General features: G+C 38.9%; 1 pseudogene; it reads left to right on the top strand.

The window, feature by feature from the left end:
* Positions 1 to 25,057, top strand: LOC127218571 (F-box only protein 33-like; annotated as a pseudogene).
* The last annotated feature ends 1,306 nt before the right edge of the window (positions 25,058 to 26,363 follow it).

Here is a 26,363-nt window from a genome sequence, read left to right as displayed (position 1 = left end):
ATGGAGCTCATTTCTGCTTTCATGGTGTGGAGTCAGGGAAATCTCGGCTCTTGGGGAAAGGTAAGATGGAAAGCCCTTCATTTCCTGCACATTTCTCAAGTTCCAAGAGATGGGTAAAGTTCAGTGGAAATTGAGACCCTGCAGGGCACACTTACAAAACCAATAGCTCCAAGCCTGTTTCTGATATCCCAACATTCACATCACAATATTGATCTCACAAATAAATCCTCACATTAACAAATGGACTTCTTAAGCTACAAAGGATTAATAAGAAAGGCCATCAACAATGTCAGGTGTATTTGTCCTAACAGCTATGCCAGACCTCAATACACTTGAGAGATCTTGTAAAACACTGTTTCAATGTAGTAAAACTTTCAAACTTAACATTTACATTAGTAAACCCGACGGAATAGCCCACAAGAAACATTTCTTGTAATGACCAGGATCAACATAAAACTTCCCAAACAAAACTCGTTTCATTCTCCTAGAAGATTAAAACTAGAAGACAGTGTAGAGGACAGGCACATAGGACAACAAAGCTGCATCTTGTTTGCTACTTGAAAACATGATTTACTGTTTATAAATGTGTGATGCCTTAAGGGATATTATACTATAAAATAAACATACTGCTTTTAATTTAAAATATAAGTGTAGGAAGGAATTTCAGGAATTCAACAAATAATAGGATCTTAAATATTAAATATGATCATGTTGGAACTAGTACTTAGGAAAATACTTTAAAACACCTTTGTCAGTAATCTTAAGACAAAAATATAAGTAATTACTTTAAGCAATGGCCTTTATATGATGGGAGATGCGATTCTGTAAATATGTTTCTCATACTGGTTAATGAATAAAGCACTGTTGGCCAATAGGAAAGGAAGATAGGAGGGACTAGGAGACAAGGAGGAAAGATGAAGTAGAAAGGAGGAGTCAAGATGGAAAGTGGAGAGAGAACATAACCCCGTTCCTCCGCTCTCGGTTATAACACGTGAAAATACATAGATCAGCATAAATGGGTTACTACTTAAGACAGAGCTAGCTGAAAAGAAACTAGAACCGGGCCAATAGCATTATATCAAATACAGAGTCTCTGTGTGTTAATTGGGGCTGGCGCTGTGGCAGCACAGATCAGCAGCAGGAAGAAAAACTTTACTCCTTACACTTATATATTTGTATAAAATGAAATACACATAATTTGGACCTAAATACTGCTTGAAGCAGGGCACTGGTAGCACAGGACTTTAATCCCTGTAACTTGCATGCAGAAACATGTGGATCACTATGAGTTTAATATAAGCCTAGCATACAGAGAGAGTTCAAGGAAAGGCACCAAAGTTATAGAGAAACTCTGCATTGGAAAAAAAATCTAAAAGTTAAATCTGGTGGAGAAATTACTGATTTTCAGATCTGTCATACTAGAATAAAATTCAAAATTCCCTAAGGTGGATCAAGGTGAAGCCTTGAACTCTTTTTTGCTGGACTGTAACATGTGAGCTATATAAACACTATTCTCCTGAAGATTGTTCTGGCCTGTGTTTCTCACAGTAATAGTAACCAAACTTGAACAAAAGCTGATAAATATTGAGTCATACATGGACTTTCATATAGCCTACCTGGAAATGGATGAAAAGGTGGGTTAGAAAAATCCCATGGTGGCATGCAATGTCTTGGATCTCCATAGAGATTTTCTGGAGGATACGGTGGTGGGGAGAAGAACCCAGCTCTTGTAGGAAGGTAAGGTATAAATCCCCATGGTTCGTATGCATTTCTCCCTGTTGGAAGAGATGGGTAAAGGACAATGCAAGTTGAAACCACATACTACACAATTGTTCAACCACTAAGTCAAGCCCATATCCTGGTATCCACACACTAACACCAACATATTTCAACTCTCATATAAATACTTCTCACCTAGGTAGGAAAAACAATAACTTCACCATCAGTTTCAGGTGTGTTTGTACTAATTTGGAAGGTAAGCAGACTAAACTAGTATGCAGATAGAGTTCCAACACAGGCTTTAAAGTGATAGCAAATCCTTGATTTGAGGAAAACAAAACAAACAACCAAACAAACAAAAAACCAACCCTCTGGTAATATTACTGATTTTTCTGACCTATCAAAAAACAATCAAAATTCAAAATTCCTTAAGGTGAATCAAGGTGAAGCCTTGACTTCCCTTGTGGCTGGGATATAACCTGTGAACCATATAAACCCTTACAACCTCAAGTTGGTTAAGGATTAGTTTTAACACAGTAACTGGAAGCAAACTTGAAGGAAAACACAGATAAACATTGACATACACAAGAACCATTAAAAAACCTTACCTGGCATTGGGGGAAATGGTGGACCAGGGAAGACTCTTGTAGGAAAATATCCACATTGATCACCGTAGATGTTTTCTGGAGGATATGGGAGTGGGAGAAAGAACCCAACTCTTGGGTGAAGATTAGGTGGAAAGCAACTTGGTTCATGCACATTTCTCCCTGTTCAAAGAGATGGGTAAAAGACAGTGGTAGAAGAAATCCTGTACTGCACACTTATTAAAACACTAACTCCAGCCCCTACTCTGTTATCCAAACACTCACATCACAATATTCGTTCTCACATATAAAACTTGACATTCAAAATTGGACTTCTTATCTACTTAGGAATAATAAGAACATCAACAACACTTTCAGGTTTGTTTGTCCTAACTTGGCAGATAAAAAGATCTCAATATAATCCACACTTACTGTTAAACAGCTTTTCCAAGGAGTAAAACTTTCAAACTTAACATGCATATCAGTGATCCTGACCTGATATCCTAATAGAAACATTTCCTCTAATGCCAAGGACTAACTTAAAACTTCCCAAACAAAACTCATGCCATGCCAATAGAAGTTTAAGAGCAGAGGTAAGGAGAGAGAGAGAGAGAGAGAGAGAGAGAGAGAGAGAGAGAGAGAGAGAGAGAGAGAGATACCTAAGACAACTAAGCTGGTTCTTATCTATTACTTAGAGACATAATTAACTGTGTAGAAACTCATGATTCCAAAGGAGAAAGTATGATGTAAAAGCAGTACATTACATTTCTTTTAAAATGTAATGGTAGGAAAATATTTCAATGAATTCAACTAATAACTATGATCTTAGATTTTAAATATGATTCTGTAAGAACTACTACTCAGGAGAAATGATTTAAAATATTTTAGTCAGATATATTAAGAAAATCAACTATAATTAATTACTATAATGGCCTCAAAAATTTCTGTCAAATAAAATACAAATATTTTAAGGTGAAACTGCTTGTAGCAGGACATTTGTGCCTCAAGACTGTAAACCCAGCATTTGGGAAGAAGAGACAGGTGGATACTTGTGATTTCAAGGCTAGTCTAGTCTGCACACTGATTTTTGGGAAAGTCTCCAAAGCTATAGAGAAACCCTGCCTGGAGGAATAAAACAAGGAAAATGTGCTTGTGAATTTATTGATTATCTGATCTAACACTGGACATATTAAATTATATTTACCTAGGGTGGATTAAGGTAAGGTCTTGACTTCCTTTCTTGCTGTGAGCCATATAAACCCTTTCCTCCTCAGGTTAGTTCTGGCCCGTGTTTCTTATACTAACAGGAAGCGAACTTGAAAGGAAGCACTGATAAACACTGATGCACATACACGGTCCTTTCAAAAGGTCTACCTGGCATAGAAGATGGGCCTGGGTGGGCCTGGGAAGTCCCTTGGTGGATCATACTGTGGAGCATCTCCATAGATGTTTCCTGGAGGCAGAACATGGCAACCTGGACCCCCTGGGAAGGCAGGGCCTCTGGCGCATCTGGTCTCAGGAACCAGTGGAACATTCAAGTCTTGTCTAGAAGCTTTGAATTCAGCATAGCCAGAAATGGGCAAAGTTGATTTCTGTAACAGAGTGGCAATCAACAGTCAGTGAAATTGTTTGATTCACAGCTCCTTTACTGGAAGTGAACGGAATAAAAGAAAGCAGTACATGGAACTCCAGAAAGCATGAGAACAGGCAGTTTTCCACAGAAGTGTAGGAGCCCCTGATTTGTTATCCTAAGTATTTTAAATAACTCAAGAGAAATCTTTAAGCATGATAGGTAGTAACACTCTATTTAGCTCATCCTAAAATGCAAGTACAATTCAAAAAGACACTCTAAAAATAGAAATGTATCATGGGGTGGTAGCACATGTTTTAAATAACAGAACTCAGAAAGCAAAGGTAGGTGGATGTCTGCCAGTTTGAGGTCAGTCTGGTGAGTTCTGAGTTCGAGGACATGCTCCATAGCTTCTGGAAAACCCTATCTCCGGGGGGTGGGGTGGGGGGGCGAGCATAAAAGTAAAAGAAACTTTTACAAAACACACCAATAAAAGGAAAATGGTAAAGATGTTGATTTTTCAATATGGCCAAAATTAATGCTATTTTTGAAAACTAAAATAAACTTTAATATTCAAATAAGATATCAAGGAAGAAATATCTGAAATAGTGTACAGCATGTAAAAAAAATTTGAAATTCCTCTAAACGTTGAACTTTTTTAAATATTAGGTACCTTATTATATTTTTCTTTTAAATTTCACATGAATTGGTATATTGCCATCATGTATGTCTGCATACTACACACATCCAGTATTCTGGAAGTATAGACTAGGGCTTCAGATCTCTTGAAACAGGAGTTAAGTATTGGGAGCCATCACTCAGGTGCTTGGAAATAAACCCAGATCCTCTAGGAGAGTTGGCAAGGCTCTTAATCTGTAAGCCATTTCTCCAGCTTATGTAGTTTTTTGAGACAAGATCTGCTTATACAACACAAACTGGCTTTCAAATTACAATTCTCCTGCCAAAATCTAGGATTACATGGACCATCAATACCTGGTCTGCGATCTGTACAATTTCCCAGGTTATAAGCCAAAAATGAAAGGGTTAATGCTAAGTTCAGATATATTTCATAAATATGGAGATATCATACAGTAGAAGAGCTCTGTCTTGTTCTAATCAAACCAAGTAACTCCTTGTGCATCCACGGGTAGATTTCAGTGTTCAATACTTACCCCAGGGTTATGTTTGCTGGCATTCTTCCCGGATTCCAAAGTAGAGGATACTGACCTATCTAGACAGGAAAATTAAACCAGGAAAACTTGATGAATTTTATTTTATTCCTAGACCATTTTCAGATACAAATGACACTGACAAGTTCCACTCCCCTTGCCAGGGAAGAGAATGCATTGACACAAATACAATAGTGTTCCTCATTAGGATTCTCAAAGCAGATGGAGACAGAACAGATATTATTTTGTCATGTGCTGCTGACCTTTCCAGTTGGACCCTAAGCAATTTGTAGATTGTGTGGGAAAATGTCAGGGATGAACAAAAAATCTAGTGCTATAGAAACTCCCTAGAAACTACAAGGCTGACCACAGCTAAGGGATCCAGATCCTCTACTGGCCATTTTCTATAATCAAGTGAGGCTTCAAATGGAGTGACTGAGAGACCAACTCAGAAACAAAACCTTAACCTTACAAGTAGTCCTGCCTACAAAAAGAGGCAGAGGAAATGTCTCACAATCTGTGTGAGAGGCCAACTGTGGTTGTTTGGGAAAAAATGGCTCCCAAAGGGAGTAGCGCTATTAGGATGTATGGCCTTATTGGTGGAAGTATGTCATTGTGCAGAAGGAGAGTGAGAAGAATATGTTGTTTCTATGTGAAATGAAAAAAAATATTTTAAAAATATGTTCATGGATCTATATAAATATACAATATGCTGTCAATATAAGAATCTATATTTAAAAAGGCAGTTGAAGGACAAAAGCCATATGGCAGCATCCTCTGAAGACTTTTTAACATCACTTCTGAACAGATGCTTTCCATTGTATCTGCCATTGTCTAACTTTCTAAGGATTATATATTGCTTTTATGTTTGGTTTTTAAAGGCAGATGAAGCAGAGAATGGTACTCATGTAACCTATGATTATACATTTGTATTGGTCAAAAAAATGCACAATTCAATTTCTTGAGCTTTCACCCTTCTCATTATTACTTCAATTACCCAAAGTGTAAGGGAAACTAAATATGTTTTCAGGCTCTTGTCTTGATGCTAAGAGCATATGATGACATAGCATAAAACGTGGTCTCTAGGATTCACAGAGAAAGGGACTGAAATTTAGTATGTGATTACTTCATGACAGAATTAATCCTTAAATCATGAGTTTGATTTCTTGAATTGTAAATTTTAGGTCAGATATAGAACAATTATGCATGCTTTTATGCACGGTAAAATTAATAGCATTTTGGGAATAGAAATAGCTAACAGATGGTAAAATAATGGTCCAGGGAAGATAAAGAAGCAAAACGGGTTGAAACAGAGATTTAATGATGTCAAGATTACAAAAGTTTCAAAATAAAACTTTATTGTAAATAAATAACAGTCGTAAGTTCTTTTAAATAACCTCAATCAAGAATAAAATGGGAATGATGAGGTAGAAATACATATTGTAAAAATGTAGAAACAGAACAGGGGGAAACCGTGTGTTCAACACAAAGCTTTGCTTTCTGTCTGAAGCAGAAACACCTCCTGACCACTGACTTTTCCCAATGACACTAGGAAACCATTCTAGTCACTATCAGAGCTCTGTGCAAGAGAATGAGTTCTTATGCTGCCCCTTGACATCTAAGAAAAATCCAACTGAATAAAGAAAAATCACTGATTAAACCCACTGATGGGAAATTCATTAGTTAGTTCTCACCCTCCATTCCTATCAGTATGCAAGACCAAGAACATGAACACCAGTCTGAAGACAATTCAACTCCCTACCTCAGAAAAAAGTACCTCGGGACAGTTACATGTTGTCAGCTCTCTCAACCCAACGCTGGGTCAGTCCTGGAACTCATTTATTGACCAGGCACCCTCATTCTGACAGATATACACCTTACTCTAATAGACTAGTTCTGAGATTTATGGCCTGTGCCACCATATACTGGTGTGAATCTGTTTTTAAAAGTGTCTGTTTTGATCTATCTGCTTTTACTGTACTTGTGTTTGAGGTGGAGCTAGGTATAGGATTACTTCCATCCATAAAGTTTTCTATTGAGGTAATAAAACTACTTCTGACTGTGAATAAGTGGATCTCACACACATGTGGAAAACTCAGCCTGTTCCTAGGCTTTCTGGAATTCCTACACTCACAGGAAAGGAGCTATGAATCAAGAAGCTTCAGTGACTGTTGATTGTGATTCTGTTACAGAAGGCACCTTTGCCCAACTCTAGCCCTCCTGAATGTAATGCAGTTGGTCATGATGTGATTCCTCCACTGGATCCTTTGGTCAGAATCCCTAGAGGTCCTGCCTTTCCAGGGAATCCAAGAGGCCCAATCCCGCCTCCACCTCCTCCTGGAAACATCTGTGGAGATTCCGGACAGTATGTCACACCCAGGACACTTTGCAGGCCCACCTTTCTCTCCAGTGCCAGTTAGGCATTTTTAAAGGTTCCTGTATATGTCAATGTTTGTCTGTTCTTTTATTCAAGTTTGGTTTCTGTTACTGGGAGAAATACTGGCCAGAACCAACTTAAGGGGTAAACCATTTTCATGGTTCAAACATACATTCCATCAGCAAAGTAAGTCAAGGTTTCACCTTGATCCACCTCAGGGAACATTGAATTTGAACTGTGCTGTGATAGGCCAGAAGATCAGTAAATGTACAGACTGTTTGTGGGGTATTTTTGTTTGATTGTTTTATTCTCCCCAAGGCAAAGTTTTTGTATATGTTGGAAGCCTGCCCTGGAACCCACTCAGTAGAACAGACTAGCCGTGGACTCACAGAAATCCATATCTCTCTCCTTCCCAAGTGTTGGGATTAAATGCCTGTATCAACAATGCCCAGCTGAAAGTAGTTTTTAGATTTTAATTATGTGTGTTTCTTTTCATAGGAATACATTGAGGCCATTATTTGAATAATTAGTTATATGTTTTCTAAATGTTATTTAAAAGTGGTTTCAAGTATTACTCCTGAATAGCAGTTCCCACATGATTATATTTTATATTTATAAAGAGGGAGATATACAATTTTTATTTGTTTGTTTGTTTCTTTATTTATTTTACATAACAATCCCAGTTCCCTCTCCCTCACATGCTCTTTCCCTCTCTCCCATTCTCCCATGCCCTCAGACCACCCTCCACTCCCACCACTCCACTCCACATGTAGGGTGATGCATTCCAGGAGGGGTCACCTAAATCTGTCAAGTCATTTCGAGTAGGGAATGGGCTTCCCCTTCTGTCTCCAGGTTAAAGGAATGTGCTATCAAAGTCCATTTGTGCACCAGGTATACATCCTGGTTCCTCTGTCCAAGGTCCTTTAGACTGCCCAGGCCTTCCAACTGAGACCCATGTTCAGTCGGTCTGATTCAGTCCCATGATGGATTCCCAGCTATCAGCCTGGGGCCCATTAGCTCCTCCTTGTTCAGGTCAGCTATCTCTGTGTGTTTCTGAAGTCTGGTCTTGTCCTCCCTCTCTGCATTAGATTCCAGTTCAGCTTAGTGTTTAATTGTGGGTGTCTGCTTCTGTTTCCATCAGCTACTAGATGAGGGCTCCATGATGGAGGATAAGTTAGTCGTTGATCTCCTTATCATGAAATGGCATTTATGGTAGCCTTCCCATTGTTGCTCAAATTGTTAGTTGAGGTCAGTCTTGTAGGTCACTGGATATTTCTCTAGAGTCAGTTTTCTCTTCAAACCTTTAATGGCTCCCTCTTTTATGGTTCTCTCTCTCTTTCTGTCTCTCTCTCTCCTCTTGTTTATTGCTCCTCTGACTCAATCTTCCAAGTCCGACGTGCTTTCCTCTCCTCCCCTTCTCTTTCTCCTAGCTCCCTCTACAATCACTGTTGTCCCCCCCACTTCTAAAATGCTCAGAGACGTTGTCCCTTTCCCCTTCTCTGACGGCCCTTAAGTGAATCTCTGAGAATACTCCTTGTATCCTAGTTTCTCTGGAGGTGTGTATTATAGGCTCTTGATCCTTTCCTGTATGTGTAAGACAACAAGTAAAATTTCTTGGTTTCATGTTCTTTATTAGTTACCTTATTTAATCATTTTTCATCTAGTTGATTGAATCTCCCAGGACCTCTTCAGTTATCACTCACTACCCTCTGAAGTTGGCGAAGATGTGTATCTACTGAAGGTATGACACAAAATCACATTAAGTATAAAATGAAAGCATTTCAATTTTCATTGTGTATTTGTTATCTATAAGGGTACTTTTTACCAAAAATATATGTTATATACTGAGGGAAGGGATGGCATACATAGACAGAGGAAGTAGATGCTTCATCCTGAGTTCTTCGCTTCGGCTACCTCAGTAAGATTACCTAAGAGCCTGTTGGAAAGGTCACCAGCACACTGCAAAAGAATGTGTTTTTTTTCCTATGGAAAAAAGTTCTTATTGTGCTTTGGGGACCCTAATGAGGAATACTATGGGATTTGTGGCCAGTCGTTCTCTGTACTGGCTAGGGGGAGTGGAACATGTCAGGGTCACTTGGATCTGGAAACAGTCGTGGGATAAAGTGAGAACTCATGAAGTTCTCCTGGATTAATTTTCCTGTCTAGATGGGCCAGCATCCTCCACGTTGGAACACAAGAAGAATGCCACCAAAATAGACCCTGGGGTAAGTATTAGAAACTGAATTCTACACAAGAATCCACAACTCGTTTCTCTGTTTTAGTAGAACAAGGTGAGAGCTATTCTACTTTGTGATATGATATTAATAAAATATACCCATACTTAGAGTTAACCTTCTCATTGTTGGCTTGTAACCTTCTGCGAAATAGAATTCCATTGTGTAAATGTGCCACATCTTCTCTATCCACTCTTCAGTTGACGGGCATCTACATTGCTTCCAGGTTCTTGATATTGCAAATAATGCTGTTATGAACATAGTTGAGCACATGTCTTTGTTGCATGGATGTAAATGATATGGGTATATGCCTGAGAGTGGCATTGCTGGACCTGTGGTAGACTGATTCCCATTTTCCTGAGGAACCACCATACTCATCTCCAAAATGGCTGTACAAGTGTGCACTCCTACCACCAGCAGATGAGCGTTGACCTTCCTTCACATCCTCTCCAACATAATTATTTTTGAAGTTCTTGAAATTTTGAATGAATCCACTGGACTTCTTCAGTTATCACTCACTACCCTCAGAAGTTGGGAAAGATGTGTATCTACTGTAGGTATGACACAAAATCACATTAAGTATAAAATGAAAGCATTTCAATTTTCATTGTGTATTTGTTATCTATAAGGGTACTTTTTACCAAAAATATATGTTATATACTGAGGGAAGGGATGGCACACATAGACAGAGGAAGCAGATGCTTCATCCTGATTTCTTCACTTAGGCTACCACAGTAAGATTTCCTAAGTGCCTGTTGGAAAGGTCACCAGCACACTGCAAAAGAATGTGTTTTTTTTCCTATCGAAATTTCCAAAGTTCTCATTGTGCTTTGGGGACACTAATGAGGAATACTATTGTATTTGTGTCTAGTTGTTCTCTGTACTGGCCAGGGGGAGTGAAACATGTCAGGGTCACTTGGATCTGGAAACAGTCGTGGGATAAAGTGAGAACTCATGAAGTTCTCCTGGATTAATTTTCCTGTCTAGATGGGCCAGCATCCTCCACGTTGGAATACAAGAAGAATGCCAAAAACACAGACCCTGGGTTAAGTACTGGAAACTGACTTCTACCCAAGAATCCACAACTAGTTTCTCTTTTATTTGAACAAGGTGAGAGCTCTTCTACTTTGTGATATTATGATATTAACATAATATACCTGTACATAGAGTTAACATTCTCATTGTTGGCTTGTAAACTTCTGCGAAATATTTGAGATCACAAGACAGGTTTTGATGGTCCATGTAATCCATGCATTTTGGCAGGCTACATCAGAAAGATGGTAAATTAAAAGCCAGTTTGGGCCTTATGGGCAGATCTTGTCTCAAAAATCCACATAGGCTTGCTAAATGGCTTACAGGTTAAGAGCCCTGTCTGCTCTCCTAAAGAACTTGGGTTTAATTCCTAACACCTTCTTACCTCCTGTTTCAAGGGATCTGAAGGCTTATTGTATCCTTCCAGAAAACTGAATGTATATAGTATGAAGATGTACATGCAGAAAAACACCCATTCCTGTTAATGAAAAAAAATATTAAGATAAAAAACAGAGAAAGAAGCCCAATATGTCGCCATAAAAGAAGTACAACGTTTACATGAAATTCAAAGCTTGTTTAGGTGCTGTACACGATTTCAGATTTTCTCCTTTAAAATCACATTTGAATCGTTTTTTTGTTATATTTATTATTTTTTCTTGTTTTAGATACTGGTCCATGTTCCCTCTCTCTCCCATGCCCCCTTGGGACCCTTCCCATCCTATTCCCATAACCCTCCACTGGGAGGGTGATGCCTTCAGGTGGGATCATCTAAATCTGTCAAATTATTTGATGTAGCGACTAGGCCCTCCCTCCTGGATCTAGGCTAAGTGAATATCCTTCCATGGAGAATGTGCACACAATGTCCTTTTGTGCACCAGGGATATATCCTGGTTCCACTGTCAGATGCCCCTTAGACTTACCAGGCCTTCTTACTTAGTCCCACGTTCTGGAGGTCTAATTTGGTCCAATGCTAATTACCCAGTTATCAGTTTTGGGTACATGAGTTTCCCCTTGTTCAGGTAGGCTGCCTCTGTGAGTTTTTGTAGCCTGATCTTCATCCCTTTTCTCAACATCCCTCCCTCTCTGAAACTGAATTCTGGGAGTTTGGTTCAGTGTTTAGCTGTAGGTGCTGCTTCTGGTTCCATCAGCTACTAGATGAGGGTTCTATGGTGGCATATAAGTTAGTTATCAATCTAATAAATGTAAGGCATTTATGATAGCCTTTCCACTATTGCTCACATTGTGAGTTGGAAGGAAGTAGTAAACTTACGCTATTTTAAAGATTTGATAGTTTATATAAGTGATCCAAAAACATCTATCAGGGAACTCCTTCCATCTGATAAACAGTTTCAGCAAAGTGGCTGTATAGAAGACTAACTTAAAAAAAATTAGGATCCCTACTATAAATAGACAACAAAGTGGATGAAAAGAAATTAGAGAGACAACACCCTTTACAAAAGACACAAAGACCAAGAATTATCTTAGGGCATATCTATCCAAACAGGTGAAACACACGTATGACAAGAATTTTGAGTCATTAAGAAAGAAATTAAAGAAGATACCAGAAAATGGAAAGATCTCTCATGCTCTTGGATAAGTAGGAGCAACCTATTAAAAATGGCAATCTTGCCAAAAGCAATCTACAGATTCAATGCAATCACAATCAAAATACCAGCACAAACCTTGAAAGGACAATACTCAACTTTATATGGAAAACCAAAATCAATAATAACCAACCAAACAAAAAACAGGATACCGAAAACAGCCCTGTAAAATAAAGGAACTTCTGAAAGAATCACCATTTCTGACAGTTTCCTGTTTACTGTCAGGTTTTCTAGGCAAAATAACAGGAATACATCACTAGGTATGGATTGGTTTCTGACTGATTGACATTTGGCAAACAATCAGGGGATTTCTCAAAGTCATATTATTGAAATGAAATACCTTTGTAGCTTTTACTATCATTAATGCTGAGAGGGAACATTCTCTGGTTTCTATATCTTTGTGTTGTTACTTGCAGGTGACCTATTGTTCATAGATACAAATAGTGTTTCCAAATGTATCCTGGATACCACAGGGGAGGATTTGGTCTACACCAGATTTTCTTTTATGGCCAGTTTCCAGAACCAAGTATTTAGGAGACTAAAGGTGATGTTGGAGTTTCTTTTTGTCCAGGTTTGGCCATACGCTCTGGGAGGCCAGGAGATAAAAAGATTCTTTGTTTCATGTGCTCCATATCTTTTCTGCAGCCTGTCAAGGCTGATAATGCAGGGGTCCAAGTGAAGGTCTGGTCCGCTTTTTAGTTTAACCCTTTCAGAATTAGTATTCAGTGATATTTAAATTAGGAAATGATGAGTATTTAAATTTAGGGGTTTAAAGATAATTATGTGTTATTTCCTGCAATTTTGTTGTAGTATTTTCCTGGTTGAATCTTCTTTTTCCTTTGTCATAGAGTTTTGCTGGCTTACTGACTAAAATATTTGATTCTTCATCATTATATACTCTGTTACAATTTTTAGGTTTGTTTGTTTTTGTTTTCATTTTTGAGGCAGGGTTTCTCTGTGTGGCTGTCAGCAGTCCTGGAGATAGCTCTGTAGATTATGCTGGCCTGAGAGCCAGGAGTGTTTGTTTGCTTCTTTCTCTCAAATGCGGGGATTAAAGTGTGTGCCACCAATGCCAGGCTTTACAATCATTTATTCTTTCTCTTTTTAAGTTTTTTAAATTTATTTTATACAACAAAGCCAATTTAAATTAAAACAAACATTTATAGTCAATATTTGGGAATTTGGACGTTATTCTTTCCAAACTACTTCCTGCTGGTAAGGGGTGCTGTCACGGGGGATTGGAAGAAGATTCAGAAATCCTCTCTTTAGTCTGTAAGGCTGCTTTGTCCAGCTGTTTTGAATGTAGGATCACCTTGTACTCTGTTTTAGGTGGTCTGGCTTGAGCAAATCACATTATTCTGGAAGGAATCCACATCTTTTCTTTTTCTGTGGAAACAAAAATCGAACTCCTACTCCCAAGTAACTTGTCCTTGAACTTAAATTTTGGAGTCAAAGCTTTTTTTTTTTTAATTTAATTTATTATTTTAAATGTTGATTCCAGTTCCCTCTCCCTCCCTTCCTCCCTAACTCCCTCCCTCCAATCATCTATCCCTCCCTCCTTCCCTCACTTTTACTCTCTCTGCCCTCTCACATGCACTCTAACCACCCTCCCCTCCAATCCCCAAACCCAATTCCATATGTAGGGGAATGCCATCCAGTTGGGGTCATGTATATCTGACAGGTTATGTGAAGCAGGGACTAGGGCTTTTCTCCTGTCTCTAGAGTAAGGCAGTTATCCCTCCATGGGGGATGTGTTCGCAATGTCCTTTTGTGCACCTGGGATACATCCTGTCTCCACTGTCTGAAGTCCTTTAGACTGCTCAGTCCTTCTGGATGAGACCCATATTCAGGGGGCCTGAGTCAGTCCCATGCTAGCTACCCAGCTATCAGTCTAGTGGCCGTTATCTCCTCCTTGTTTAGGTAATATATCTCTATGTGTTTCAGCCGCCTGGTCTTGTCCTCACCATCTGCATCTGGGTTCTAGTTCGACTCAAAGTTTATGTATGGATGTTTGATACTGTTTCCAACAGACATTAGTTGAGGGCTCCATGAAGAAGTTAGTTGTTGATCTCACTCTCTGGGAAGGGCATTTATAATAGCCTTTCCATGGAAGCTAAAATTATTAGTTGGGAGCAGACTTGTAGTTCTCTAGACCATTCTCTGTGTTTAATTTTATCTTCAAAACAATATTGGCTCCCTATTTTATGTTCTCTCTCTCTCTGTGTCTCTCACTCTCTCTTTCCTATCTTCTATTCCTAACCAGGGGACTGGGACTCTAGCAGAGGGCTGCAGGTGGGGTCAGAGACCAAGCAGGTGGAAATTACGGGTGGTCCCACGTAATTTCAGGTCTCCTTTGTTCAGAGTTGCTCCGAGAAGTCTCCGAAGTAGGGTGAACTATTGGCCCCACTCTCTGTTCCTGTGCTCAAACAGAGTGTCAGGACCATGGGTAGGGTAGGGGGGTAGGCTTGAGGTGGGGATGGGTGGGGGTGTATCAGAGCTCCAAGGTTGCTCTCGATGGGGACAGGAGACAGGAGCAGCAGGATCAGGGGCCAACCCAGGGAGTTCAGGCAGTGGGGCAGAAGTTGTAGGGGACAGGCAGCCCCGATTGAGCCCAGATTCACCTCTGGCCAATAGCTGGTGGAAGAGGACAAGGGCTGAGCTGGAACTTGGGAAAGTTTTGCAGGATAGTTGGATCTTACTGGAAACTGGAACTCTCCAGCTGAGGCCTCTTTCTTTAGCAGAGGCCAGGATTTGGGGGTCAAGGATCTTGCCCGCAGGAACTCAGAGTGGACCCACAGAAATAGGCGGATCTCTGGGAGGGGCCCGGGACTCAAGCAGATTACTGGAGGTGGGGTCAGAGACCAAGCAGGTGGAAATTATGGGTGTTCCCGCGTGGATAGTCAGGTCTCCTTTGTTCAGTGTTGACATTCATTTATTCTTATGATGTTTATTCTTGTCTTTTATTATCATGACAACCTTTCTCATCTGTACATAGTATTCTTTTTTTAGTATTATTTTTTTGTGGTACTGACTTAAGAGATCAGTAATTGCTTAGATTGTGCTTCTCCTTGAGTCTGTTTAGTCCATCCATTTAAGGGTTAAGTAACATTACTAGATATAGAAAACTTGGCTTGCAGTTATTTACTCTTGAGGCCAGAAGCATATGATCCTGTGCTTTCTTGACCTTTACTTTTCTCCTGAGTTCTGATGTGATGCTGTTTGGTTTGCTGCTGTAAGTAACATGGGTTTTCTCTTGCAGCTTTGTGTATTCTTTCTTTGCTCTCATTCAATGAAAGATTTTCGTTTTTGGTCATACTGGGAGTTCTAGATATTTCCCGACCTTAGATGGCTATAACTTCCCCCAAATATGGGGATGGGGCTTTCTGCTGTAATTTCATTGAATGTGTTTTGTGGCTTTTATGCTGTTTCCTGATATGTTTAATCCTGCTTGATCTAGTGTACTATCCCCTGGATCCTTAGGGTATGCCATGCACTGGGTCAAATTTGTTGTAGGCAGAAGTATGTGTCCGTCAAGCCTCTCCCAATGCAAACAGAGGCTTAATATTAATTATGAATATTTGACTTTTACATTTTACTTAACCCATATTTTTCTCTTTTACTAGACTTTGCCATGTGGATTGGTACCTTTTCTAATTAATGAATATCCATCTTGGTTCTCTCTGCATCTGCTCAATACTCCTTTGACATTTCCCTTCCTCTTTCTAGCATTCTATGTTTGGCTCCCCCCATAACCTTTTCCTATCCAGATATTGGACTATCATATTATTTATCAAACCAATCACATTGACATATTCACACAGTGTAAAGGAGTATTCCACAGGTGGTTGCTTACAAGGTTAGTAGAAAGAGGAGAACTTTATGGCTTGTGAATATAAAAATGCAGTGACTACTGCTCTCATTGGAGGTGAAATTTGAATACATTGTCTCTCCTATGACGACTCACCACCATAGTACCATGAATAAGCCAGTGCAGCCGTCCTTTACCCACCATCTGGTGTACAAATACCAGATTTCCCATTTTAAGCTATGTAGGCAGTGATGGGAGATGTCATTCTGTATATGTTTCTCATACTGGTTAATGAATAAAGCACTGTTGGCCAATAGGAAAGGAAGATAGGAGGGACTAGGAGACAGGAAGGAAATAGGAAGTAGTAAGAAAGAGCCAAGATGGAGAGTCTGGAGAATTCAGTATGCTGGCCGGCTCCCCGGTAAGAGAAATACATAGATCAGCAGAAATGGGTTAATCCTTAAGACAGAGCTATCCAATAAGAAACTAGTACCATCCTAACAGCATAATATCAAATACAGAGTCTCTGTGTGTTATTTGGGGCTGGCGTGGCGGCGGGACAAGACTAGGTGACGGGAGGAAAAAACCGTACACCTTACAAGGCAGGTTTTCTTTTAGATATCTCTTTTATATGTGCAGGTGTTGCTTACATGTATGTCTGTGTACCTTGTGTCTTCAGTGCCTGCAGAAGCCAGAAGAGGGCATTTTATCCCATGGAATTGGAGGTAAATGCAATTGTGAATCACCACATAGGTGCTGGGGTCCAAAGCCAGTGAGAAGTGTTTCAAAATCGAAAGCTTTATCCTCAAATCCATGTGGATTTGGAGAAGGAACCATAGGGAGACCATTAGAATTATATCATAAGTGTAAGACTATGTTAGCCTTAATAACTTTTGAAAGCAAGAGAGACAGGAACTGGTGAGCTTGACTGATCATGCTATGATTCCCAATCCCTTTCTTCCCCATGGTGAAATGCAAAAAGAATGTGCCCATCAGATGCTACTTTCCTGTTGTTTAACTGCCCAGCTTCCATAACTATGTGCTAGCTAAATTTGTATCTTTTGTAAATTACCTGATCTAGACTATTAAGTTATACCATCAGAAAATGCACCAAGACAGATGATTAACGCTGCAATTGTTATGTTGCTGTCAGTTTTATATCTTAGTTCAAATTATGAAAATCAGTTTATCTCAGATTCACTCAAAGAAATTGACTAAATTTCACATTCATTCTTGTTCCTCAACTTAAATAGAAATAAATGGCCTTCAGCTCTAAGTGCACTTTTGGTTTACAATTATTTTCATCTTCAGAGCGCATGAATCTCAGAAGCTGAGAAGGTACTTATATAAGCAGAAAATACTTGAGGAAAAAAAAAAAACAAAACAAGCAAAAGGGTTTATTTAATTTTATCTGTATGAGTGTATATTTGTATAACACATATGTTCTTGAGCCTGCAGGGTTAGATCTGCAGAGCTAAAGACAAAGGCAATTGCAAACTTCAGTATGGGTGCTGAGAATTGAAAGCAGGTCATGAGCAATCCAGTAAACACCTAACGGCTGTGCCATCTCTTTGGGCCCTTACTCTTAATTTTTTCTTTTCTTTTTAGTTTTTCTTGACAGGGTTTCTCTTTATTGCTTTGTAGCCTATGCTGCAACTAGCTCTGAAGATGAGGCTGGCCTCGAACTCATAGGGATCCAATTGCTTCTGCCTCGTGAGTGCTGGGATTAAAGTCATGGGCCAACATAGCCCTGCTATTTAATCATTTTCTTATGGATTTATTTATTTATCATGTATAGTGTGCTATCTACATTTTCCTGCACCAGAAGAGGGCACCAGCTCCCATCATTGATGGCTGTGAGTCAGCATGTCCTTGCTGGGAATTGAACTCAGGACCTCTGAAAATACTATTAATGCTCTTAGACTCTACACCATTTCTCTAACCTCCTCTTACCCACATTTTAAGAGTTTAGCTCAGTTTATAGACTAAATCAGCTGTATAATCACCAGATTCAAGATTTAGAACTTTTTTTTTTAATCAACCAAATGCTACTGTGTCCTCTATCTTTCCCCCCCTATCATTTACTGTAATGAATTAATGATCTAACCCTGGAATTTGATTGTTCTAGATTTTCATACAGATAGAATACAATGAAAACAATGGTATTGTATGCCATAATACGATGGATGCAATTTATATCCATATTATACTATGTATTAGCACTTGGTTCTATTTTGGTAAATATAAATATAATCAAGTTTATTATAGTAAAATTTATATACATAGCATTCATAGTTGATATATGCAGTTAACACTGACATATCTTTCTTAATTTTATAAATGTGTCACATTAATCACTACCATACTAATGGACTTTTTTCTAATAACTTTTTAATGATTTTGTATTGAAATTGGAAGTAATCTTGTTTTACACATCAGTCTTAGTTTCCTCTCCCTCCCCTCCAACCATGCCCCACACCGCCCTCCTGTCCCATCCATGTTCTGCTCTGCAGGGAGGGTGAGAACTTTTATGTGAGAGCTTCAAAATTGTACATCTTTTGAACAGGGCCTAACCCCATGTGTCTAGGCTGAGAGAGTAACTCTCTAGGTGGAATGGGAACCCAACGTACATCTTTACACTAGGGATAAATATTGATCCACTACCAGAGTCCTCATAGACTACCCAGTCCACCTAATTGACACCCAGTTTCCAGGGGGTCTGGGTCAGCCCTATGCTGGTTTTCCGGATATCAGACTGTAGTCCATGAGCTCCATTTGTTCAGATCAGCTGTTACTCTGGGTTTCTCCAGCCTGGTCCTGACCCATTTGCTCATCAATCCTCCCTCTGTGGAATAGGATTCCAGGAGTTTGGCTCAGTTTTTAGCTGTGGGTATGTGCTTATGCTTCCAACATGAACTGGATGAAGGCTCTAGGATGGCATATAAAATAGTCATCAATCACATTATAGGGGAAGATTACTCAGTCTTCCTGGCCCTCATGTCCTCCTCTCACTTTCTCTTCCTCTTCATTCCCTCTTCTACTCCCATGCTGCCAATTTGCTCAAGAAATCTTCTTCCTTCCCCCTTCTCTGGGGGAACATGCATGTCTCATTTAGGGTCCTCCTTGCTTCCCAGCTTCTCTGGTGGTGTGGACTGTAAGCTGGTAATCCTTTGCTCCAAGTCTAATACCCATATACGAGTGAGAACATAGCATAGCTTACCTCATTCAATATGGATTTTTCTATTTCCATCCAATTTGCTGTGAATTTCAAGATTCTGTTGTTCTTTTCACTGAGTAGTACTGCATTGTGTAAATGTACCATATTTTCTCTATTCATTCTTCAGTTGGGGATCATTTAGGTTACTTTCAGGTTCTGGCCATTCCAAAATCGAATGCTTCTAGGAATATAGTTGAACAGATTCCACCAGCTGTGGAAGAATGTCCCCCTTTCTCCACATCCTCTCCAGCATAAACTGTCTTTGGTGCTTTTGATTCTAGTCATTCTGACAGGAGCAAGATGGTATAACAGAGTTTTTGGATTTGCATTTCCATGATGGCTAAAGATATTGAACACATTCTTAAGTATCTTTCAGCCATTTTAGAATCTTCTATTTAGAATTCTCTATTTAGTTCAGTACCTTACTTTTTAATAGGGTAATTTGATACTTAGCTTCTTGAGATAATGGTTTGCTGGCATGTGGAATACTGTAATACTCACTAGTGAAGTTTGGACTGAAGGCAAAACACTGATATTGTATGACTGCTCTAAATATCAGTAGTAATTGAAAATGATGCACTTTTTACTTTATAGAATCCCATCATCTACACATTTTCTTTTAGAAATATTTCAGTTTTTTCTCCTGAGAAAATTGCCTTTTTTTCTGAATTCCAGATGTGACAAATTAGAATGTAGAGATGACAAAGTGGAAAATGCTTCGGGATGGTGAAGGAGAAAGTGTATTGTAGAAAAAATGGAGAAAGTAGGTAGACACGGGGACATCTGGGAGAGTCAGGCTGAGCTGGACCATGTGGGAGGAGGTGAAGGTGAAGGCAGAAGGGTGAGAGGGAAACAGGTGCAACAGCTAGGAGGGGGGAGGTACTAAAAGGTCAGGTAACCAAAATGTCTGAATTATAAAAGGGAAGGTATGCCAGCTGGATACTGTAACGCGGAACTGAGAGATATTGGTAGAACCTGGCAGCTAGTTCCAAGTTGACATGCTCATAGACACTTAGCATTCGTCCCAGGTTTGAAAGTGAACACTACCATACAGGAGTTTGTATCATAACTATTCCTTTGTTTTCTTGCATTTTATTTATGAGTTTTCTATTAGAGAGTTATTTTGTCACTGAAATTATCTAAAACTTTAAAGAATTTTACAAAGTTTTCGCTTGATTTGGTTTGGTTTTTTGGGACAGGGTTTCTCTGTGTCACAACTCTGGTTGTCCTTGGACTCACTTTATACACCACGATGTCCTTGAACTGTTCACAGAGATCTATGTACTTATGGCTCCAGTGCTGGGAGGTATGCACCATTACCTCCTGTCTGACTTGAGAAGTTCTTGTGATTGACAAGTCTTATAACTTAAAGTGCTCCTGTTCCCTGTGTAACCGAATTACTTGTACCTGTGGGACCTGTGAGCTCAGCATTTGGCTTTGGTTACAGTGTTGTCCACAGTCATTAAATTTGAATACAAGCTTTGTACTTAGTCCATGCCCTTTACCATGTTTGCTGTTTCTCTGTACTTGCCATAACTCTGAATATGCACAACAGTCTGAATGTCATTTGGCTATGAATTTGATGGTAGAAGCTACTCTAGAATATCTTTTAGACATATTTTAGCATGTGCTTATATTAAACATTTAGAAAATCATTTTGACCATTTTCTCCTATAGGAAACTCCAGAAGTTTAGTCTGTTTGGAGATAGAAGCAAAGAAGTCTATCCAGCACATACCTCAAGAGGGAAGAAGTTGACTTCAAGAAGATTAATCAGTGAAGTCTCACAGTAAGCTTTACAGGGGTATGTGTTAATAACAAGCCGAGAGTTTGACTGAAAAGTAATAAGACACAATCAAGAACAGTGAACTTTAAAAATTATGGAGGTAATGTACAGGCAAGAAGGTCTGAATCCACATTTCCTGATGTCATGTAAATGCTGTAGAAGCATGATGGACTACCTACAATTATAGCTTTGGCAGGCCCAAGGTCAGGTATCCCAGAGCAAGTTGGCCCACAGAGGCTAGCCCTGTCAGCAGACTCTGGTTTGATTGAGAGAGCCTGCCTCTGCCTCTCTCTCTCTCTCTCTCTCTCTCTCTCTCTCTCTCTCTCTCTCTCTCTTTCTCTCTCTCTCTCTCTCTCTCTCTCTCTCTTTCTCTCTCCCTCTCTCTCTATCTCTCTCTCTCCCACACACACAGTGTTGGGCTAGAATCTATGCCCTAGAAATATCTTAACTGCATTTTAGTTGTGATTATGTGGCAATTGATGGCATAAATCTTTTGGGATAAATCATATAGCTTGCTGGGTAATTATTGCTATGTGAATTGTTAATATTTTATTTTATGCATTTTAAGTGTTTGCCTGCATGGGTTTATATATACCGCATATATGTCTGTTTGTTACAAGTCAGAAGAGGTTTTGGTTCTCTTGTAAATGTAGTGAGTGTGGGTAGTGTGCTGGTGGGTGGGTGCTGGAAAATGAACCTGGATTATTCTGCAGAGAAAGCTCTCTTACACAAATCCCATTCCTGCTACTTAAAGGTGTTATTTTTTCACTTGCTTTTATTATCTTTTCTGCATGTTTAATGTATCTTTCTGATTACATTGTAATGTGAGACTAATTGCATTTGTAGATTGGATAGAAATAAAGTAATGAGAAAAATATATCTCAACATTGAATGCTGTGTATTGCCCATTTCCAAAAGATTAGTGTCACGTGCTAATGATAACATTGTGTCCTGTTTCCTTGTATAACTTAGCAGCTGTTTGAAAAATACTCAGTAGGAGTAGGCGACTAAAATAGCTGTCTTGTGTGTTTCTGCTGGAAATAATGACCCCCAAAATCCCTGTTGTCTCTAACTCAATTGCCAACACTATGGGACACCTGATTTTACTGGACAATGATATTTCTTGCAACAGCACACTTATTACTGCAGTTGAACTAGAGTGGTGTGTAAATCTGAGTTCACTTACCCTGAATTTCTGTGACTTTACAGCTGAGATGGCAAGAGTCTTAACTGATAGCAACCATGTGTCTTCACAGGGATCTCCTGGTCCGCAATGTTTCAGTGATGCACAAATGATTACACAACATGCCAAGTGATGAGAACTGCAAAGTGCTAGCAGGAAAGATCTCCAGCCTTCAGGTCTATCTAATGGCTTTTGATGTGAAAGGAGAAGACATGGTAAAGATTCTGAAACCCAGTATACCACTTGAGAGGGTTCAGTTTGTCAGCTATGCCACTTGTGTCTCAGGGGCTATTGTCGATCTTATATCCAGGCAGTACAGCAAGTTTCTCACCCATTTTTATAGTTAATTGATGTAAGTGACACGTCTGGTTATCCAGATCTTTGTGACAGGTGCAATAAAGATCAATTGGTTTTATCAGCATGGAAGTGCACAAAGCTCATGGTGTGTGGTTTTGTTCACTATAACTTTATACTGGCATCATACCTTAAAGTCTTTCATCTGGTAAATATATCACAAGTTTGAAAGTCCTGTCTCAACCCTGAGTGCTCTGTCCCTGGTTCCCTCTAATGATTTTACCTGTCATGAGGAAAGGATACTAATGTAGCTAAGGAAACAGATATGTAACTACCTACATTGGGTATATTCACTCCAATCAGAAGTTCTTGAAATGATTAGGAGAAGGGACACAGAAAGAAGGGAAGTGTGACTGTTATACTTACAACCTCATCTTTTAGATTCTAGTGTTGATGTATTTACTATATTGTTTAAATTATCTATTAGTTATACATATGCTTACTTCCTAACCATTCATCTTAGTATGTGTACTATTCTCTTTTGAATAGAGTTGCTATTCAAATATACTAAGAGAACATTTTACTTCAAAACCATTAATACCAACAATATATGAAAATGTCTTACCTAGGCATGGCGTCACAAGTACATTATCTCAGCTCTTGAGAGGATGAGGTAGGAAGATTGCCAAGAGTTTGAAAGGGCAGTCTGGTCTACATAAGTATTCTAGGGCAGCCTGAGATACAGTGTGAGACCATGTTCATAAATTAATAATAAGCAGATTATAGTGGCACACATGTAAAATCCAAGCACTTCAAAGGCAGAGGAATACAGATCTCCATGAGGTCAAGGCCAACATGGTCTACAAAGCTAATTCTAGGACCACCAGCGATGCTACACAGAAAAATCCTAACTCAAAAAACAAAAAGAACCAACAAATAGGTAACAAAACAAGCAAAGAATGTTTTAAGCACCTCTATAGTAACTCTTTCATTGTTTTTGAAACTATTTTTCTAAGCCTGAAATTGTGTTTTTTTTTTTAAGTTTTACTTTATAATTGGCCATAGAATAAGAGGTAATAGGCAGAAAAAGTTCCATATTAAAATTAGCAAGTGGTTGTTGGGGAAGATGGCTCACGGAATGAAGTGCTTAATGTGCAGGTACAGGACTAGAGTTCATATATCTGGAACCCATCTAACAGCCAGGCAGTTTGGTGGCCACCTCAAGTCCTCTACTCAGGAACAGAGAATAGAATCTCTCCCTGGGTCATGCTGGCTAGCTATTCAAGTTCTGGTTCAATGTCAAGATCCTCTCTCAACTAATAACTCAGAGAGCAAACAGGGAAGGCATCCAGTGTCACCTTTAGACCTCTACAAGTTGGCATACACTTGCATGCATGCACATTGTGTAAAATAAAAACAGGGATTGCCAAATAATCCTTTTATAAATTTTTTTCTTCTTTCAGGGTGTTAGATAGAAATAAAGCTTCATCATCTTCCCCACTTATCCTTTCCCAGAGGTGACCTCTGTTTGAGGCTGACACATAGTCTTATGTTTCCTATGACTTCTGATAATCAACCATTGCTCGAAAATTTCCAGATGTCATGACTGAGGACTGTGAGAAGCCATAGGAAATATTTTTGCAATTAAAAAAAAGTCCTGTTTTGTATATTGGGTTTTTGTTTGTTTGTTTTGGTCCTCAAGACAGGGTTTCTGTGTGTACCCTGTCTATTCTGGAACTCACTCTGTAGATCAGGATGAACTCAAACTCAGATATCTGCCTGCCTCTGACTCCAAAGCACTGGTTCTAAAGGCTATCACAGCCCATATATATATATATATATGACTTAAGTGGGAAATAAAATGTGTTCCTTATGATAAATCATTATCCAAATGTCTTTTTTTTTTTTTTTTTTTTTTTTTTTTTTTTTTTTGAGTGAAATACCACTTGACAGCTCACAACACTGTGACATTCTTAAGACAGTATGAAACACCTAGGTAGTCATGACTTTTTTTATTCTCAATTTGTTTTAAAGGGAAAGGACTGACATGGTGAAATACAAATATATAGCTTCTTATGAAGCACTTACCGAGGAACAGAGTAAACTTACCAAAGACAGAATAAAACAGAAGAGAAAGACAGATGCCTTCTTCTTATATTTAAGATGATACCATGTGGGCACCCAACCTCATTGCTATTGCTGGTCTTTGTGGCTCTCATCTCAAATGCTTGCAGTCACTGAAGAAAGCATTAATTTTTACCAAGGTGAACTAACCGAGGATGATGTGGCTCCCGTGCATAACCTTATTGAGCAGAGCAAGTATCACTGGGCCTTGGTCAACCTTGGCAAGCAGTCCTGGACATATAATCACTCAGTGTCTTCACAAAACCAAATTGTCATTTTTACAGAGACATACTAAACTTCAATGAAGACATTATGTTTTGTAAAATGTATAATTTCTTTGGCCAGATATGCAAGTAGGGTCTTAGTATTTTTTTTCAGTATTGTAAACTAAACATTTTGTGCTGTGTTAAATCAGCTTTATAGGATTATATATGTATATTCTATTTCTTGATCAAAGAAAATATTTAGGTATTGGTTTTACAAGTAGAATGTTACATTGTACAGGGCTTTCTTGGTTGATTAGATTGTCACCAAACCTTAAGAGCAAATAGCCAATAATTATCTGAGGTTGCTGCCTAACTTTTTCATTGAGGTACTCTGCTTTTTGGACATTTTTATTCTTTCTTTTTCAAAATGCCGAGCTCAGAAGCCAAATACACACACACACACACACACACACACACACATTCATAGCATAGCCAAGTGGATTGAATGCAATGCACTGCATCTATGTATTCTGGTAGCATCTCATTGATTTTGGTTTAAAATAGAAGGGAAGGTAGTGTCTCAAACAAGATATCTTTAACAGAAACCTGAGTTTAACTTTTATTAACTATATAATAATTGATACTGCCAATTACCCTTCTGAATTTCATATAGTATAAGTTAGATATTGTTTCATCCTTTTTAAATGCATTTATATAAACTGAACACTCAAATTGCTGGATAATTTAGGCTATATCCGGCTTAAAGTTTTTCACCTCTTACATTCAAGTTAGCTTCTTCAGCCCAGATATCAAAACAGTGGAGGAAGAAAGGAACTGTATTCCAGGGAATACTTCAAGGCTAAGTGAAAGAACAGAACTGTAGGCACACAGGCTTGCAAAACAATATTAGCCATAAAATCTGTAACAAGTCACAGGATTCTCTCTGTCAGTATGCATGTCAGCTGGCAAAGAATAGATCTGCATGAAAAAGTGCCCACATGCTGGCAGGGTCTGGCTGCTTTGGCCAGCTGGATGCTGCTAGATTATACTATTTAATGTCGAAAAGGAAACACAAAAGCTTGTTCCATGACAGGTGTGAGTTGCTATGGTACATACATTAACGTTAAGGACAGCCTCCAATAATAAAGTAAGTAGTCGACATGGGTGGCTAGCAGTGCTGAGACATGGCTGCTCCATTGGAAGTTTGGAAACACAATTTATTTATGGAACAACTATATAAATCTTAAAATGGTTTTCCCATCTTATATTAAATGAACTTTTGACAGACGTGCACTGTTTTGTCCAGTGAGCACATACTATTTTGATTTTATATGTGCATCTGTAGTGTGAATCCACTGGCACAGTGTGTGTAAATTCCAGATGTGGTGAGAGTTTCTCTTGTACAGGTCATCAGATAAAGCAACTCTTGACAGAATCTGTAAGGAAACCAGCAAAAT

This window comes from Phodopus roborovskii, unplaced genomic scaffold, assembly GCF_943737965.1.
Source record: "Phodopus roborovskii unplaced genomic scaffold, PHOROB, whole genome shotgun sequence".
In the NCBI taxonomy this organism is placed as follows: domain Eukaryota; kingdom Metazoa; phylum Chordata; class Mammalia; order Rodentia; family Cricetidae; genus Phodopus; species Phodopus roborovskii.
This window is presented reverse-complemented; position numbering and strand designations above follow the sequence as displayed.